This window comes from Nylanderia fulva, unplaced genomic scaffold (assembly GCF_048542155.1).
Source record: "Nylanderia fulva isolate GAGA-0341 unplaced genomic scaffold, ASM4854215v1 Scaffold37, whole genome shotgun sequence".
NCBI lineage: Eukaryota > Metazoa > Arthropoda > Insecta > Hymenoptera > Formicidae > Nylanderia > Nylanderia fulva.
Window position 1 is genome coordinate 1,930,288 of NW_028190444.1, and position 14,589 is coordinate 1,944,876.

General features: G+C 27.7%; 1 pseudogene across 1 annotated transcript; it reads right to left on the reverse strand.

The window, feature by feature from the left end:
• Positions 1 to 8,041: 8,041 nt before the first annotated feature.
• LOC146722102 (F-box only protein 21-like) lies at positions 8,042 to 13,950 on the reverse strand (annotated as a pseudogene). The gene is made up of 7 exons (XR_014925346.1): positions 13,669 to 13,950; positions 11,779 to 12,096; positions 11,255 to 11,697; positions 9,601 to 9,743; positions 9,226 to 9,496; positions 8,704 to 9,019; positions 8,042 to 8,505 (listed from the first exon to the last, which is right to left on the reverse strand). The product of XR_014925346.1 is annotated as an F-box only protein 21-like (transcript).
• Between the last annotated feature and the right edge of the window lie 639 nt (positions 13,951 to 14,589).

Genomic DNA, 14,589 nt, shown 5'->3' on the forward strand with positions numbered 1-14,589 from the left:
TCTTGGTATGTTTTATAAAACCCAAATATCTGAAAGAAATTTTTTTTATCATTTATAAAGGTATATAAAAAACAATTCTATGTCCGCATGAATTTGATTCGTAAAATCAGTTTATCATATATAATTTTTTTATTTTCAATTAATTTAGAATTTTCGAGAAATTAAAATTTTCTTTTGCGCATCGATCGTACTTTCCTTTTTACTTTAAATGCCTTCAGACTAAATACAATTATTTGGCACCAAATCTCATTTCAAATTCTCATCTATTTATGTTTGGCTACGATGCGAAAACATCTGATCTGATGCGAAGACATTTGCTGATCAAGTGATGCAGATGCAATCGAGGAATAATAATAAACATAAAATATATGGACGAACATATACCTATTCGGAGGAGTGGATTTGTAATAAACCGCTTTGGCAATTTTAGAGAGTCGCTACTTTACACATATATAAAATCTTAATTAAATATTAATCCAAATTGATAAAAAGGATATGTCACAAAATAAAATCTCGCTTTTATCGAAATTTCGAAATAATTTAAATGCATTAATTAATTTTATCATATTTACAGTGTTAAAGTATTTGTATCTAAATATATATACATATAAGTAAGTATATATATAATAACAGAAATAATGCTGGATCATGCCAAAAACGTATTTACTTCGTCGCGGAATAAAGTATATAATTATCTAAAGCATATATTATCGAGGACAAATCGGAATCTTGTGAATTTCTATTATATACATAATTGTGTAATTCGCTGAATTTCTATTATGTACATAATTTTAATTCCTGAATTTCTATTACGTACATAATTTTAATTCCCAAATTTCTATTATGTATATAATTTTAATTTATTGAATTTCTATTACGTACATAATTTTAATTTGCCGAATTTTTATTGTATTGTTTGAGAACTATTTTGTATATATGTATCTCTTCATATATTTTTTCTCATTTTGTTTAGTTTAATCGAATATAATTACATGTGCGAAGCAAAGTTATATTATTCTTTGATAATAAAACCTTAAAAATTGCAACGCACGTATAAAATGATTATTGCAATGTATGCATAGAAATATATTTATTAATTACGTGATTCATGAAAATTCAATATATATATTTTTAATAAAAAACAAAAAAATAGAATTTTCTACAAGAATCTTTTGATCAAAATATCTGCGCTTTCATTAGATTAAAGGTATACATTCCGTTTCTGCATAATACATCACATTTAACCTTGTTTAACATTTGGTAAACAACAAAGTTAACTGATGCGCATCATACATGAAACGGAATGTACCCTGATACATCCCACACATCCATTATACTGCGCGGTTCGCGCGAGACTGATTTACGATTTACGTGCGGATATCGCGAGCGCGGGAACGATGGTCACATGACCAGTGGTCACGTGACCTCGGTTTCGCGCTTCGCGCTCGTGATACTCCGCTAACTCTGCACATGAATCAGTTTCGCGCGAGCCGCGCTGTGTAATGGAGGTATGGGGTTATAGGTCATAAATATATATAGAGAATATAAACATGTACATTATTCTATAAACATATATGTTTTACATAATTATTGTAAAATTATTCGGTTTACTTGTGTGTGATTGTAGACAAATAAAACGGAATAATAATAATATATCCTTCTTAACAAATTTTAATTTTCATATCGAAATATATATTTATATCGAAATATATGCCATATTTAAAAAAAAATGGAAAATAGATTATTATATTGTATTAGACAAAGTTTTTCTATTTGGAAAATTTGAGATATTTTATCGCTTTAAATAATATACATATATAACAGAACTCAAACATAGATATATATTTGCAAATACTTGCAATAAAAGAATTTTCAATAGTAAAATTTGATAGATGATGAAGCAATAAAAGAATTTTCGATAGTAAAATTTGATAGATGAAGCACTAAATTATATAATAATAATGTATATATTATATCATTTCATATAGTATTCAAATTAATGCGATAGTTGATTTGTTAACACTCAATCAATAAAAGTAAAAAATACTTCTTTTCATTATCTTAAAGCAAAAAATTGTTGCAAATTTTTCGGGAATGGATGTTATATGCATTCATATACACATGTATGTCGTTTGTTATATATATCTTCCGCCTTCCCATCTTCAGCATTACATAAGAAATATGAAAATTTATGAGAATAATTAATGAGTAATTATAATTATACATAAAAAACTGTGCGACAAAATAAAGCAGCTTAATATCGTGTGATTTTATATACTTATATACACAGAAAAAAAGACATCCTTGATTCAAGTATATTTTTATTCTTAAACGCTATTTGATTGATTTAAGCATAGAATGCTCTTTGTAATCACAAATTTTCATTTGCTTTAATAATAAATAAGTTTGTGTAAAGTATATTTTAACCTTAAGATATATTTGCTTTAAAATCATTATATGGTAAAAACAAACTTATAGTCACATTTGAACTAAGAATTATATACTTGAAAGTACCTCTTATATCCGATGCTTACTTGTCCTTGCAACTTTATTTTTAAATTAAAGTAAATTTCAGCGTCAACCAAAAATGTTTTATTTGCCTTTCGTTTTAAGGATAAATTATACTTTATCCAAGATTATTTACTTATATGCGCTATTATAAGGACGAAATGTACTTTCATCAAGGCATCACAGAAAAAACAGTATCCTTGAGAGAATGCAAATATGCCTTGATTCAAGTATATTTTATCCTTATAATAGCACCAAATATAAATAATTTTGGATAAAGGATAATTTATCCTTAAAACAAAGTGCAAAATATTCTTGGTTAAAGCTGAAATTTACTTATAAATATTGCAAGGACAAGTGACAAGTGTGCATCGGATATAAGCGGTACTTTCAAATAAATATAATAATAAGCTTAAACGACTTGACTACGACGTAACTAGCAATTTTATTTGATTATTTCACGACGGACGTTTCGACCATTTGGTTGTGGTCCTTTTCAAGTGAAATTTCATCAATTAAACCGAGGTTAACATAACATCACACCGGTGTTATTTGAAATCGAAAGTTAAACGTTAAAAGAGGAACACGTCCCATCGTTATGATGTTAAAAGTTAAAAATTAAAAGAGGAACACGTCCCATCGTTATGATGTTTCGTCAACGACTCGTCCGACTTCGTCGTTGACGAAACATCATAACGATGGGACGTGTTCCTCTTTTAATTTTTAACTTTTAACATCATAACGATGGGACGTGTTCCTCTTTTAACGTTTAACTTTCGATTTCAAATAACACCGGTGTGATGTTATGTTAACCTCGGTTTAATTGATGAAATTTCACTTGAAAAGGACCACAACCAAATGGTCGAAACGTCCGTCGTGAAATAATCAAATAAAATTGCTAGTTACGTCGTAGTCAAGTCGTTTAAGCTTATTTTCACCACTAGCGACAAATATTAATTTTGATTGATATTAATTTTAATTGAAATATAATAATTCTTAGTTCAAATGTGACTAAGTTTGTTTTTATCATATACGATTTTTAAAACAAGAATATATCTTAAGGATAAAATATACTTCACACAAACTTATTTATTATTAAGGCAAATGAAAATTTGTGATTACAAAGAGCATTCTATGCTTAAATCAATCAAATAGCGTTCAAGAATAAAAATATACTTGAATCAAGGATTCCTTTTTTTCTGTGATATAGTCCATTATGAAAGTAATGCGCATGATTTTATTGTGACGCGACTATCCATCCCAGCGGGGTAAAATGGGTCGGGAAATGTAGTGAGGGGTCTGCCCTTATAATGCAGCCGGTCGCCAGTTTGTTCCGGGCAGTCTGAGTGGAAAGACGTGTCTCCGCGTGAAGTGTGTTTTTCGACTTTGTAACACGGCGCGATGGAGCGTTCGCTTGAACAGCGATACGTAATTAAGTTTTGTGTGCGGCTTGGAAAGAATGCAACCGAAACATTCCAGATGCTTCAAGAGGCCTTCAAGGACGACTGGATTTCAAGGTCACAGTCCGGGAGATGGCACAAGGCGTTCAAGGAGGGCCGACGAACCCCGTTCTGGACGCCCAACAACGGCCAGAACCGATGAAAACGTGAAACGTGTGCGCGAAGTTTTGTGTTCCGACTGTCGATTGAGCATCCAGCAAATCGCTAACACCCTAAACATGTCCACATTTATGGTACATGGGATAGTGACCGATGATCTGCAAATGCGCAAGGTCTGCGCGAAGCTTGTGCCGAAAGTGTTGACGGAAGACCAGAAAGAACTTCGAGTTTTGCGCTGTCAAGAATTGTTGGATTTGATTCAAAATGAGCCGGACTTTCTTAACTCTGTCGTAACCGGAGACGAATCCTGGATGTTCGAGTACGACCCAGAATCGAAAAGGCAGAGTAGCGAGTGGCACACAAAATCATCCCCCAGTCTCAAGAAAGCGCGAATGAGCAAGTCTCGCATCAAAACGATGCTCATTGTCTTTTTTAACGTCCGAGGAATCGTTCATTTTGAGTTTGTACCGCAGGGAGAAACTGTCAACTCAGCCTTTTGCCTGCAGGTGCTCAAGAGATTGAAACGCCGGGTCGCGCGCGTGAGAGTTGACATCAAAGACACGGTCAGGCTCCACCATGACAATGCCCCCAGCCACACGGCCTTCATCGTTACCAATTTCCTGGCCCGAAGCAACACTCCGGTGATCCCCCAGCCTCCTTACAATTTCGACTTGGCTCCGTGCAACTTTTTTTTGTTTCCCCGACTGAAGAAAAAGCTGAAAGGAAAGCATTGGAAGTCCGTGGAAAACATCCAAAAGCATGTTACAACGTTCCTAAGAGACATTCCCGTCGAGGAGTTTCAGGATGCCTTCCAGGCATGGCAGACACGTCTCCGCAAGTGTATTGATGCTGGGGGAGAGTATTTTGAAGAATTTTAAGCATTTGTACCCCCCGGTACGATCAATAAATATATTTTTCTTAAAAAATGCGCATTACTTTTATAATGGACCATGGTAATTATAAACGAACTAACGTTTTCTAATATCACGACGTTAATGTCCAACAAACGTAGGATGAATTTTAGTATGAATTTTATTATGTAGAAGTGTGTCAATTTATTTCTTAGCAGACTTGATAAGGACCTGAACTAAGGTCGAAACGTTGTCTGAATTTTGAATAAATAACTAAAGAATAACATTGCCAGTTGTGGTCGGTTTATTAACACATTTTATATTTTTATTTTTATTTCACTGGCGACTCATAAATTACTCGTAAAAATTAAATACAATTAAAGAAAATTGGACAATGACGCGCGTGTATGTGTTGTTTATATAATATTTTTTTTGTAGAAATATAACAATTTTCTACAATTATGGATTTTCTATAATTTTGAATTATATACATTCGAAAATCGTCATCCAATCCATTTATTATTTTTCTTTCATTTCCAATCCATAATTATTAACATATGGAATCAAATAATGAAGTGTGATACTTTTCGGGATATTTAATAAATTTTCTAAACATATATATATATATATATATATATATATATATTTCTACAATTCAAATTTAATAACAAAATTAATGTACAATAATTTATTAAAACAAACAGATTCTACTAAACAATGGATATTAGATGAGTCGATTAGAGAGCATTTTTATTTTATTAAATACTTTACATCTCATAATTTTTCGAATACAAAAAGTACACACTTTTATATTATTTTTCTAACTGTAAATAATCCCTATGGCGTGTAATAAAAATGTTCCAGTGTTTTAAGTTACACGAGTTCATAATTTGTAAATTTAGTCTAAAATTAAAATTATATATATGTATCATACCAATGATATATATATATATATATATATATATATACCACTAAAAGACATCACAGATGTAAAAAAAGTGCTAAGTTATAACTTCCGCAAGCAACAATAATTCTTTACAAAAAGTCGTAATCAAATATATTATCTTCTCAAAAATTATGCTTTTAAGAAAAATAATTCTTTGCAAAAATTAATCATTATCAAAAATATTTTCTCAAAAATTATATTTATAAATTATTATATATTTTATTTTTGTTAATAATACTAGAACAAAATTAAAATATTAGCATCAAAAAGTAGTAAAATTAAAAAATTGCGTTAACAATATGTACCTGTAAGTGACAACATAATATATAATATTTAGATAAATTTCCTATAATGATACAAATGTATAATTATTGCTTTATTTTAAAACGTTTATAATATATATAATAACAAAAAAAATTCAGCAAAATATATATATATATATATATATATATATTTATTTATCTTTACATTTAAATAACATGAATAAATATGTACAATAATTAATTTAAACTGGAATGTATATACATTGTAAAGTTATTATATATTTTTATAAAATATTTAGATAAATAGATATATATAATAAAATAAATTATTTATCTATAAATAATTATTTAATTCAAATATATTTTAACGTATATTCAAAAAAGGTAATATAAGGCACAAAAAATTAAATTTTAAAAATTTAAAAATTAAAAAAAAAATAATAATTTTAAATTTAAATTAAAAAATAAAAGTAAAAAAAATGTAATGTACAAAAAATACTTAGCGCTGTTTTTGTATTGTAGCCCTTTGACTACGAAACGTCCTTAAAAATTATATATAATATTTAACCTTTTTTCTCGTATTATTAATATAATTATTTAGCGCAATTTTTTGATTTCACTACTTTTTGATGCTAATATTTTAATTTTTTTCTAGTATTATTAACAAAAATAAAATATAATTTATAAATATAATTTTTGAGAAAATATTTTTGATGGTGATTAGTTTTTGCAAAGAATTATTTTTCCTAAAAACATGATTTTTGAGAAAATAATATTTTTTATCATTATAAAGAATTATTTTTGCTGGCAAAAAATATAACTTAGCGCTTTCTTTTACATCTGTAATGTTTTTTTTTGTAGGATACATTTATACAAAATAATTCTGAAACAATACAAATAAAAATTCGGCAAATTAAAATTTTGTACAAATAGAAATTCGACGAATTAAAATTATTTGCATAATAGATATTCAGCGAATTAAAATGATGTATATAATCGAAACTCGGCGAATTAAAATTGTGTATAATAATTGAAATTCGACAAATTAAAATTATAGCATCAAGCAACTGTTATTGCACAGATTAACAATTTGACAGTTGTAAAATAAGCAATAGAAACTAGAAATACCTTGGAAATAAACTTACCTTTTTGGAAATCAGAGAAAAACTTTGCCACAATTTCTACACAAAAAAATATATCAAGTATGTAGTATGTATAAATAATGTATAATATTCTTATTGTCGATATTTTGAAAATGTCTTATATATTGAAAAATAAAAATTAAATCTAATTTATTAAAAATTATCTAAATCGCTTTTGTATCGCTTTATTTTAACCTTTTAAAATTGTATATAAATAGCAGGATAAAATAATAGGATAGACAATTATTTTATTATATACGTATACTTAACTGTTGTACATTTTGTCAATTAATTTTTTTATAAATTCATGTATATTAGATATGTATTTTGAAACTTAAAAACAAAAATTTTATTGTTTATATTATTGAGGCTGCAGGCTAAACTATAATGGCTAAAAACCAACAACTCGTTGATACAAAATACCTATTACTGCCATTAATAAACAAGTTAAGACGTGTATATCTAAAAATCTAAGAGATAGTTTATTATTCGTCGAGCTCGCACTTTTGCCTACGTTTCTCTTGCATTCTGTACTCTTATCTGAAATGAAATTTATTCCAAGACGAGTTATCGAACATGTGGTAGCAAAACAAATAAGTTGCAAATTCAAGACACAGTAGTCGTTTCCCGGCGATCTATTACTTATTATTATTTAAACTCTGAATCAGAACAAAAAGATAATTTTTCATAAATAAAACTAATATTAGGATTATAATAATAAAAATAAGAAAAATAAAACTAATATTAAGAGAAATAAAACCAAAATTTGGAAAAATAAAATTAATATTGGAAAAATAAAACTAATATTATAGATAAATTGTATTTTTGACAAGTTCTAAAGTATTAAAGTAAAAGTTAATATAAAATTGAGAAATGGCGCATGCGTGGCGCACGCTTTTCTTACTCTATAGTACATAAAAAAAGTAAATTAGCGTAATTTTATAAAGCTATTATATATGGTAACAGGAATTTACACTATAATAACGTCATAGTTTACACTATATAATATTTAGTCTTAAAATATAAAATTTCTTAAAACTTTTCTTTTAAATATTGCATAATGTTATGCATAATATTAATTTGCAGATTTTGTCCTCTATGTAATTACAGCGGAGTCTTCCGGGTAAAGTTTCGTTAGCATTTCATTTGGTACGTAATGCGTATTTTCGAATCTACAAAAATAGCGACCAATTTCGGAATTATCGATCCATTTCGGCGCTGCTAAAGTAAGATTACCTAAAATTAAAAAATGCAAATATGAAACAATGTACAAAAAGTAAAATAAATAATAAACAAATTAATAAATAAAATGTATTATATAACTGTGAAATCAATAAAAAACGAATTATAAAAAGAAATAAAGTGTTCGTAGAATATAAAAATATATAATTTTTTAATAAAACACGTTCAATATGATATATAATGTATTCATACCTTCATTTACGTAACATATTTTATTATTATTGGTAAGAATAATATAATTTGTTTGCTGCTTTGTAAATTGATAATTGTTACAATGATTCAAAGGCAAAAAGTTTCTATCTCTTAAATAACTTTCTCTAAGCCATCTATAGCTATTTAGATTTTGTGTCAAAATTTCATAACGTCTGTCTGTATGACGATCCCATCCGATTATGACGCCGTCGCAATTATTGCAACCACTACGATGTGTTACGATCATTCCTACCGCAAATTTTACGTTTTTTGTTCTAATGAATTGCCCTGTTGTTTTTAAACGAAGTTTTTTGACCTGAAAGTATAATGTTATACTTTAATTTATAAATTTTGACATTTAATTCTTAAATATTTATGTATAGCATATTTAATTACTCTTATTGTTAAATTATAATTAATTATAACTCATATGTATATAGCTGTACGTGAGAAAGGAGAAAGAATTTTTTATTACTATTATAATATATTTTAATATATGCGGTGTGTATAGTGCATACATACTTTAAAGTTACTCGATTTAAATGAATAAATTCTACTACGCTGCATAATCTGAGAAATGTTGTTATAGTGGTATGTCAAATCCGCAACTCTTAGCAGTATTTTGTGTCGCAGTTCACTTGGTGATATTTGATGAAAGCTTTTGCGTGGTAAAGAATCAACACAATATAAATGCTGCAACTTCTTCCGATACAGTGGTTTATTGACAGGACAATCTGAGAGTTTGTGAAAAATTAAACTAAAACATCTTACATTTTTTGGATTATTTATTTCACTGCAAAACAAAAAAATTATTTATTTATTATGCACACCTGTGTATATGTAGAAATATCTTTTAAAAGATTTTGATAATTCCAAATTTAATTTTATACTACTTACTATTTGGATTTCCAATATATATAGTGAGATAATTCTACTCGATTACAGAATCCCATAATGTCGGAACGTAGACCAAGTCTTCTTGCCACGCTGTGATATATTATTAATAAAATAATTTCTTGTCCATATCTACTTTTTAGTACCTATGCCAGAAATTGCAATAAATTAATGAGAGAATGACAGTATATTTAATATATAAACAAAAAAAAGGCCATGCTCACAGTACGATTTTCTTCTTCTGACGCCACATATAGTTATAATATACATTATATAAAAAAGGTAAAAATCTTCTCTCGACCGTACTGACAAATATTATTTATTCAATCACAACGTTTCGACCCTTCTTTGAGTCCTTATCATGTGATTTGTAAAAATAAAAATAAAATACTAATTTTAAGATGTCAAAACGAACATAGTGTCGGTTTGACAACACGTCAAGACTCTTAGACGAGTTATTGGAGACTAAACGATCTTTATTATTTTGTCGTAGATATTACTTTAGATTGTCGATATCCTTTTGTAAATTAATAGTGTTATTATTTTTTTTAATAAAAAATATTTCAGCAATTTCTGTTTTTCTTACGTGTTTTTTACTGTGCAATATAACAGGCGAAGTTCAGTCAAAATCGTGATCGAATTCAATTTTATGTTTGCTGATAACTGATAAATTATTTGAATGCATTTTGGTATGCTGAAATGTTCCTTTACACGTGTACACAGATGTTTCTTTGTTTGTCCGATGTATGGCGCGTTGTAATTATTACAATTAATTTCGTAAATTACTTGAATCCTTTTATATGTAGGCAGTCTATCCTTGCCGAGTGTAATTAAATGATTCGGTTTTTTAGGAATATTATGAACAACATTAAATTCGAAATTTTTAAAAATTCGATCGATATCGCCTAAGCTATTAACATCAGGTAGTGAAATGAAAGGAGATTTATCAACAATATTTCGCTCATTACTCGATGATAAGTCTCCTTTTATTTCACTACCTTATGTTAATAGCTTAAGCAATATCGATCGAATTTTTAAAAATATCAAATTTAATGTTGTTCATAATATTCCTAAAAAACCGAATTATTTAATTACACTCGGCAAGGATAGACTGCCTACAAATAAAAAGAATGAAGTAGTTTACGAAATTAATTGTAATGATTGCAACGCGTCATACATCGGACAAAGAGACATCTGTGTACACGTGTAAAGGCACATTTTTTTTCAGCAACACCAAAATGCATTCGAATAATTTATCAGTTATCAGCAAACATAAAATTGAATTCGATCACGATTTTGACTAAACTTCGCCTATTTTGAACAGTGAAAAACACGTAAGAAAAAAAGAAATCGCTGAAATGTTTTTTATTAAGAAAAATAATAACGCTATTAATTTACAAAAGAATACCGACAATCTAAGTAATACGACAAAATTTTAAAGGTTGTTTAATCACCAATAACTCGTTTAAGAGTCTCATTAAAATTAGTATTTTATTTTTATTTTTACAAATCACTTGATAAAGACTCAAAGAAGGGTCGAAACGTTGTGATTGAATAAATAATATTTGCCAGTACGGTCGAGAGAAGATTCTTACCTTTTTTAAATTTTGTCTGGCGATTCTCAAATATCTACGTTTTTATACATTATATAACTTACATTATCTATACACATGTATTCCAAATTTGTATCGTTCACATGGCATGGTCGAAAATTTAATTTGCCAAATATGTATTCGTCCAATGCATCGATAATTTGAATTCCTTCCGCTTCGTTCCAGTGATTATCAGTCTATATTATTGTTTTTCCAATAAGAAAAAGTTTCAGCGGACGTCGAAAATATTGAATGTCCTGGATGTTTTTCTTTCAGATAATTTTGTATCTCTAGTGCGATATGATCCAAAGATTTTACTACGTACGCGTAAGTTACATCCTTTTGGATTTGTAAAATTTGTGCTACATTAAAGGCAATCCATTCCATAATTTGCGCTTCGACAGGTAAAAAAATAAAATAGTGATTGCTTGATATTATATCAGACTTCTTTATAAAGTTAAATAGTTTCTCGTGATAATATCTTTCGGTTAAATCGCAACCAGTTCTTCTGAAAAATTTACATATTAAAACTGTGCAAGAATATAATCTATAAAGATGTTAGCACTATAAGACATATTAAGAATCCTACCGTGAAGAATGTGTAAGCAAGTTTTTAAGCTCATCATTGTAAAAAGAAAATTTGGAGAATCTTGGATTACAATACATGAATTTTTCATAATAATTGTATTCAAAATAAGAAAGAAATATATGTATGAAATGCACACTATTATCGATTGTTTCATTGTGATAATGGATATATTTTATATGAGACACGTATTTTCGTAATTGTCTCGTATAATTGATACCCAATTTTATAAATTTTATAATTTTTTTCTTGGATTTGCATTTTCTACGATTTTTAATAGTCTTAAACAATATGTCACAATATTCATTTAAAGAAGGCCATCTAAAATTGAAACAAAAAATGATTTAATAAATTATTTAAATAATATTAAAAGTTCTATTGCAGCATCATTAAACAAAATTCAGAGCAATATATTTTTAAATTAATTATAATTTTTTATTTGATTTTTACATATTTTATTTATTTATAATACTTTACAACTTATTTAGGTAATTGATATACGTATTATATTGATAATATCACAATTATAAAAAGTATTCTTTTTTATTTATATTTCATCATATTATACACTTGTATACTATATTTCTAATTTCTCATTATATTATATTACATTTATTCATTACGTTATGAAAATGGATGGAAAGCCACCGTTTGCATGTGTTTTTAATAAAATTCTTTAATTATTTAAAAATATTATTTTATTATATAATGTATTTGTAAAAATTATGTTTCGTGTAAAAAGCTAAAATGGGCAAGAATTAAAGCAAGAATTTTAAATATTTAACTATACGCGTTATTTCCATTTTCTGCGTCTTGTCTCTCATTAAAGCGTTTTTTACGCGTTCGTTTTTATTAGATGTGTCAACTAAAAACCTTAAATAATTTTTATCGCGTTATGTCTTGAATATACAAAATCATCCAATTGTATTATATAATAAAAATTCTATCCCCGAGTCCGACGAAGAGGTAAAGCAGGCATTACATGAGTGTCTTTATGTTCTTAGGTATAAAATTTTTCTAGAAATATACTGACACTTCCAGAACACTGGAACGTTTTTATTAAACGCAATGGGGACTATTTACAATTAAAAAAATAATCTAAAAGTGTGTACTTTTTGTATCCGAAAAATTACGAGATAAATAGTGTTTAATAAAATGAAAATTTTTTTTAGTGAACTTACTTAATAGCCATTGTTCATTAGAATCTTTTTAACAATTTGTTTTAATAAAAGTATATTGATTTTCTTATTAAATTTTAAATATATCGAAATATATATAAAATTTATTAAATATCCCGAAAATTATCACACTTTATTATTTGTTTCCATCTGTTAATGATTACGAATTGGAAATGAAAGAAAAGTAATAAATAAATTGGACGACGATTTTCGAATGTATATAATCCAAAGTTATAAAAAATGCATAATTATAAGAAATCGTTATATTTCTACAAAACAATAATACCATATAGATAACACATACATATTTTGATTGAAACAATAATTGTTAAGCAAATGTAACTCACAATGCAAAATTATAAAAAATGCATAATTATAAGAAATCGTTATATTTCTACAAAACAATAATACCATATAGATAACACATACATATTTTGATTGAAACAATAATTGTTAAGCAAATGTAACTCACAATGCAAATCGAGACACATATCTAATCGTCACATCGTCGCAAAACGAAGGTACAATATTTACGAGAATCGATTTGAATTTCTTTTTTAGAAAATGATTATTTAATAGATTCTGTTTTATTCTACTCTGTATTTTATTGTATTCTTTATATTTGTAATTTTTAAGATAAAACTTTCAATTATACAAAACTGATGATGCAATGTTTGATCTATTATTGTAAAATATACAAACAACAAAAACTTACCTTTGAGAAAATTTTCTTTCCCAATACTTTGTATAGCTGGCTACATAACGAAATTGTTTGCGAACGCATTGGAAATTAATGATATCCTCGATGGTGATATCCTTGTAGCTGAGAATGATGGGTATCAATTCCTTTGGTAAGGATGTTATCGTTGCCATTATGACAAAAATTCGAGAAAGATCACTATAGATAATTATATAAATCGAAGTGATTGCAACAAATTATTCGCGTCTAATTATTACAAATTTCAATTCGCATAACACGTGTTCGATGTGAATGCTACGGACGTTGTTCTTGCTCTGTCCACTTTTTTGTGAAATTTTTACCTGCGAACCTAAAGTATGTTCCCTTCCGTCGTGCACGTTGTCACGTGATGCATACCATAAGAAAAGAGAAAAGAGAAAAAAAATGTATTGTTGGAAATTCTATTGTTCCATTTTTATTTTACAATGAACCTTCAAGACAGAAGAAGACCGAGAATTGCAGATTAATATTAAATTAACACGAATAAAGAGTAGCAGAAAATACATTTAAAAATTTCGAATTTATTTATCCTGCAGTTTTAGTTTTTACAAATAATGAGCAAGATATTGAGTGAGTTTGAAAGTAATTCACTATTTTTTACATAATTGTAAGAATTTGAAAAATCAACAGAAATCAAATAAAATGAAAATCATCGCGTCTCCTTGCTTATGACACTCCTTGTTGTAAGAAATATACAGGGTGTCTCAGACCTATCATATAATCTGTTAATGGCACATTTCTAAAAACTGTAACCCAAACTTTATCTATTATATTTTTCTCATACAAGAATGCACTACCTGAGAGATTTATTGCGATTCAAAGAAATTGCAAATTTTTACCTGTTAACCTAAAGTGCTCCTCTTCGTCGTGCACGTTGTCACGTAATGCACCATAAGA